The 6,529-nt window shown below is 54.6% G+C and overlaps 1 pseudogene; it reads left to right on the forward strand.

Moving 5' to 3' along the window:
* The first annotated feature begins 3,993 nt into the window (after positions 1 to 3,993).
* On the forward strand, positions 3,994 to 6,174 carry LOC123927162 (annotated as a pseudogene).
* The last annotated feature ends 355 nt before the right edge of the window (positions 6,175 to 6,529 follow it).

Genomic DNA, 6,529 nt, shown 5'->3' on the forward strand with positions numbered 1-6,529 from the left:
AAGTCAACACAGCTCCTCGGGTCAATCAGGACAAGCACCCAGGTGGCCCCCCTGCCCCATTGGTGAAGGTCTCCCTAGGGAGCGGCGATACCCATGTCCCCCTGCGCCCTGGTGCTCAGGTGTCTTTCAGCGACCGGTTCAGGTGGAGATTCCCACCTGGGTCCCTCATGGTGGTTCTGCCAGTACAACCGTAGGGGCTGGCCCTCTGCCAACCAGAGGTCTCAGGACTTCCACCGGGAAGTGGGGGCTGCTCCGTGTGCCCCTGGCAGTGGTTCTCAAGCAGGGTCTCCAGACCAGTGGCCTCGGGATCTCCCCAGGAAATGTTGGAGACTTGTCAGCCCCGTCCCAGACCTGTTGGGCCCAAGTCTCTGGGGCACAAGGATGGGAGGTAGACCTACAGAGCTCACCAGCCCCAGTAGGTGCTGGCCACGGGCACCTTTAAATATTCTGGGAGCCACACTGCAAGTACCGAGAGGGGTGCCTGGGTGGCGCCGTCGGTCGAGCATCTGATTCTAGGTTTGGGACTTAGGTCCTGATCTCATGGGTCATGAGATCGAGCCCCACGTCACCATCTTCTTGAGGATTCTGCCTCTCTGCCCCTGGGCATGCGTGCTCACGCCCTCTCTCAAATAAATAAATCTTTTTCTGAAGAAGTATGAAGAAAAAGCTGAAGTGATTCTTTGAAATGGTAAATATACATGATATAAAATTTACCATCCTAACCATTTTTTTCCCATTTTATTTATTTTTTTCAGCATAACAGTATTCATTGTTTTTGCACAACACCCAGTGCTCCATGCAAAACGTGCCCTCCCTATTACCCACCACCTGTTCCCCCAACCTCCCACCCCTGACCCTTCAAAACCCTCAGGTTGTTTTTCAGAGTCCATAGTCTCTTATGGTTCGCCTCCCCTCCCCAATGTCCATAGCCCCCTCCCCCTCTCCCTGATATGAGGACATCCTAACCGTTTTTATGTCTGCAGTTCTGCGCCATCAGGAGCATTCACAGTGACACAACCGTCCCCTCCGTCCCCCTCCAGCACTCCGTCTTCCCCAAATTGTGTGATGTCCCCATTGAACACTAGTCCCTCCTTCCCTTCCCCCAGCCCCTGACAGCCACCACTCAACTTTCTGTCCCTGTGAATGTGCCGGGTCTAGGTCCATCATATAAGCAGAGGGATGCAGCGTCTGTCCCTTTGTGACCGTCTTACCCCACAGAGCGTAGTGTCCTCAGGGCTTCTGCGTGTGGTAGCAAGTGTCTGAATGTCCTTCCTTTATTGAGGCTGAGTCATAGTCTATCCCATGGTTGGACCGCATCTCCTTTACCCATTCCTGGGACTAGGGACACGCGGGTTCTTTCTGTGTCTTGGCTGCGGCAAACACGAGAGTACACACGTCTATTTGAGTTCCTGTTTTCATTCTTGTGGACAGATGCCGAGAAGTGGGATTGCCAGATCATAGGGTATCTCTATTTTTAATCTTTTGAGGACCCTCCGTACTGTTTTCCATAGTGGCTGCACCAGGGTGCCTCCCCACTCGCAGGGCACTGCATTCCCTCTTTCCAAATCCTCTCCAGCATTTGCTATGGGTTCTCTTCTTGATGGTGGCCATTCTGCTTGGTGCGAGGTGACATCTCACTGTGGTTTTGATGTGCATTTCCCTGACGATGACATTGAGCATCTTTCCCTCAACCTGTCGGCCAGCTGCGTATCACCCTTAGAAAGACCAAGCCTCACTCATGCCTCTTGATCTGGAGGTGGGAGTGGCAGCAGGCACAAGGTTTGGGGACACACACACACACACACACACACATACACACACACCATCCAAGGATTTAGCCTGAACTTGGTACTCTGGGCCTAATAGGGGAAGGTCAGGAAGGAAGATGGGAAGGAGGAGAGGGAAAACAGAAACCCAGGGTGGAGGGAAGTCCAGATGAGAAATGATTCTTGGAATCAGTGCAGAAGACCAACATGGAGAAGGCGGAAGGAGGGGGTCTCACCTCCCACTTGCCAGGCTCTGGGGTCTCAATCACGTGTTGAAACCGTTTTGTGCCTGGCATGGTCGCACGCTGTGGACACCCTGTCATGCCTGCATCTTCAGCCACACAAAACCTTCTGTCACGCTAACTCTGCTTCCAGCTGGTGGGGCCTCATCTGAGCCACAGTGATGATTAACCGAGGTACCCTGGCCTCTTTGAGTACCACCGCCTCTGAGTATCTCTCCCCGCACCCTTTCCTGACCAGTTGGCCCCCAGCCCTCTGGGCACCCCAGGGAAGCTCCAGGGGTCCCTCTTTGCATGCATGCAGACGTCCCAGCCTCTGCTTTGCCCCATGAAGGGGGAAACCTGAGGTTCATTGCTCTTAATCTTTGGACACAATGACCTCTTCTCTGGAGGGCCTGGAGCTCAGAAGTGCAGAATAATACCCAGTCCCAGGACAATGAGAATCCCTGAGCAGAGTGCTCTGGGACCAGGATGCAACAGGAGGCCAGAGATCAGGGTCCTCAGGGACAGCAGAGGTCAGAGGACCTGAGCCATGGCTTGATCACATGTCCAGAACACAGAGTCCTCCCTGCGCCTCTTGCTCCATTTCACTCTTTCAACTCAGAAGGAAGGTAACAGAAGCTTTGGAGCCCCAGAGGGACACACGCTGAACTGAATATTACAGGAAAAAAAGTGCCACAGAAATAGAAATGCTGCAATGAGAATTAGAAACCAAAGTATCTGCCCTAAATACAACATTAGCCAACATTTATTTACACTGCACAATGCACTTTTCACATACGGTATCTCACTGGGTACATTCACACTAAGGAGACCATACTGACACTCTCATTTTGCAGATGGTAAAGCAGAGGCTCAGAGAAGTTAGGTCATTGCTGAAGATCACACAGTTGACAGAAAGGGGACTCACACCCAGGTTGTTACTCCAGATCTCACGAAATAGTTTAAGGATTTATGTTTGCTAAAAGAATGAAGTAACTAACAGACTGGTGCAAACTCATGACAATCCCTCACTCACACAGTGTCAGAAGATTTATAACGACATTCCCCAACATTCTCTCACGGGATCCTGCCAACAGCCCTATGAGGTTCTGGACGCTCGGATTTTGGGAAACCTGACACTTAGACGACCAATTTCTCCACGCCAGGCAGGAAGAAGAGCTAAAAACATAGGTTGCTACTCTTTAGACTCCCACCGCTATAAACCCAGCCTGCTGTCTTAACCGCTGTACTCTAGCTCTTCCCATGCCCAGACACCTAGGTGACACTCAATAAATTATTTGTTTAATAAATGAAAGAATGAATGAGAGTGAAGAGAATCAGTATCACATTATGAATGGGGAAGAGATTTAAAAGCTGACACAGTCTACAAGTAGGAGATTTTTAGAACAATTATCTGGCCACTCTGTCCCCTCCCGCAGGGGAAGTGGGATTCCTCCTTCCAACTTGGCTAATTCCACCCCGGGAGGGAGGGGCCCTCCCAGGTGCCCTAGACCCTTGCACCTGCTCCTCTCCCTATGCACGCAGCAGGCTCCTCGGAAGGAGCCGGGATCAGAGATAAGAGGGGTCCTTGGAGGAGCCCCAGGAGAATAGGGACGGGGCAGGAGGGGGATGAGTGCAGCGAGAACCCTGGCGGGGCAGGGCTGGCCAGCACGTCCAGGTCGGGCTGCGGTGGACTGAGCCGGGCCAGCTCTGCAGAAGGCGGAGGCTAGCTAGCCTGGACAGTCACATCCCACTGCAGGGCCCGGGGGACAGCCGCACTGCCTCTGTACCAGGACTCTTGCCAGCAGCCAGGCAGCGCCTGCACCGCCCCACACTCAGGGACAGACTACGCGGCCCCTCCTAGCTCTGGGCCCCCCCACCCCACAGCCCCTCAGCCCGCTCCCACTCGGCCTTCGCCTGCCCTCTGCCCGCAGCTCTGTCATGCGCTGCCTGCTGCACGGGGCCCGCGCCAGGATGGGGTAGGGGCAGCGCCAAGGAGCCGGGTGATGGGCCGCCCTCTGGGCACTGAGCAGCCTGCCGAGGCCTGACCTACCGCGAGGACTCGCGGACGTCGGTGTGGGCAGGGCAGAACATAGCACTGCGGACCCTGGGTGACGCTGGGGCGGGGAAGGCGTGGGGAGACCGGGGGTAGGGGGATCCGGGGCTGCTGTGGGCGGTGGGGAGCCCGGGAGAGCTGCTGCCACCCGTGCGTTCTGGGCAGTCCTGGAACCCGCCCCCAACAACTCCGGCCACCTTCAGGAGCCCCACCTGGATGTCAAGTGGATGCCCCAGTGCCTCCCAGCAGACTCAGTGGGTTCCATGGCTTCGCTGATGCCCCTCTCCCCATATTTAAGCCCTTAGGTCCTCCTGCTGGTCAGTTGGGACCTGGGCTTTGTGCAAGCAGGTGAGTAAAGGGGTAGTGGGATCAAGCAGAGCTAGTCCGTACATGGGACCTGTTAACCTATTCACTCTGGCACCCAACAGACGGGCCTCCTTCTCCTGTGAATGTGACAGTCACTCACCTCAGAACCAGCTCGGCCACTGTGTCCTGGGACATCCCAGAAGGCAACATTGTCATTGGCTACTCCATTTCCCAGCAAGTACGAATTACCCTTCTGCTCCCTCAGCCTGTGTCCTTGGAACTCTGAGCCTTCCTTCCGTTACCCCCACTGGGGACCAAAGCTCCCCTCCCCGTGGTGGGGGAATCTGGGAGCTGGTGTCCCCTGGCTCAAGCTGCCCTTGTCATCCTACTCCGTGGAGTGCTTGGATGTTTGAGTCCTGGGACTGGTGTGAGACCACCCTCCTGTCCCATCATCTCCCCGCAGCGACAGACTGGCCCTGGGCAGCTTGTGATCTGGGAGGTGAACACCACCACGTGGGCCTGTGCCCTCTGGGGACTGGCTGAAGACAGCGACTACACGATGCAGGTTCGGAGCATCGGCCTTTGGGGAGAGAGCCCCCCAAGGCCTCGGGTGCACTTCTGAACTCTCAAGGGTTCTGACCGGCTACCCTCCAACAGCTCAAGCCCAGGTGAGAGGCTCAGCTATCCTCCACTCCCAAAAGCTTTGGATTCTCTGGCTTTTTACCTGCCCTTTAGCCTCTTGTTTACTTCCCCCCAAACAAGCCAGTCTAGCTTAGATGAATAAAAGGCTGACTTAATTCATCATACTGCCAAGAAACGAAGGAATAAGGTTGGCAGGGGACTGGGTATAAACAGGCTGATAATGAATTGTTTGGGAGAAGGGCTTTTAAGCTTCCTTTTCCCCACCGTCTGTTCCTAGCCGCCGCAGTCTGTGTGAATACTTGCCCGCAACGGTCCTGCTTTTTTGGTCTCTAACTACCTGTCCACCTTCCTAGAGAGGGGCTCGCAGGGGCAACCCTGCCCCCAGACTCTCCATCCTTACGGGTCTGCATAGAAGAGCTCTGTGGCCGCTCCCCATAACCTGGAGTCTATCTCTTTCTTCTCAGGTGACATCACAGTGGAGGGTCTGGATGGACAGCGACCACTGCAGACAGGGGAAGTGGTTATTGTGGTGGTGTTGCTCATGTGGGCCAGTGAGTGAGCAGCTGCACGGGGCACCAAGGATTGGGGGAGTGGGGGCTCAGTGAGGGTGGGAGGTGGTGAAGGCTGTCAGGGGAAAAGGCAGGGAGGGAAATGCAGGGGAGATGCTTAGTTGAGGGTGCGCAGAAGTTTGAGTAGAGGAAGGCTAAGAGGGTGGTGCTCGCATATGAGCACCCGAAATTCAAGGGTTTTCTTCTCAGATTTTCTAGAAACCGTGTGGGTATCTCACTGCCCTTCAAGGCTGTGAGTGGGGAGGTCAAGATCAAGGTGCAGATTGTATTGTTGTGTCTCAGCTGTAATTGGGCTCTTCTGCTGTCAGTATGATATCATCAAGGACAACGACTCCAACAACAACCCCAAGGAGAAGGGGAAGGGGCCAGAACAGAGTCCTCAGGGAAGACCAGTGGGGACGAGACAGGTAATATGATGTGGGGCCAGTGAGGGAGGGAAGGGTGATTTCGCTTCTAGAAGCAGTCAGGGAAAGGGAGAAGGCCAAAGAGGGGCAGGAAGAGAAAGGAAATGGATATTTGGGATGAAGGAGGCTCTTACCTTCCTGACATGAGACTCAAGCCATTTTTTTTCAAAACAGAAAAAGTCACCATCCATCAAGACCATTGATGTATGAGTGTAGAAACCGAACTCGAAAACAGATGCACTAACAACCTGGGGATGGGGATAGGGTCAGGGAGAGCCTCAGTTGGTGATCTGCCCAAGACTGAAGGATCCCATAATCTCTTAGAGGGTAATGACACTCCCACAATCTCAGGCCTGGTACCCATCCTCTTTCCACTGTGAGCAGGGCCAGAAGGTAGGTCTCTTAGGGGCTGTGCCCCTGGACCTGGGGAATGGCTATCAGATGGGATATGTCCTTCCATCCCCCAGGTCAAGGGGAGAGACACCTGTTCAACTGTATCCCACTAAGTCCCAGATGGGGCCCCCATCGCACCTGCATCAGGTCTCTCGGCATCCCCAGCTGCCCC

This window comes from Meles meles, chromosome 16 (assembly GCF_922984935.1).
Source record: "Meles meles chromosome 16, mMelMel3.1 paternal haplotype, whole genome shotgun sequence".
Lineage (NCBI taxonomy): Eukaryota > Metazoa > Chordata > Mammalia > Carnivora > Mustelidae > Meles > Meles meles.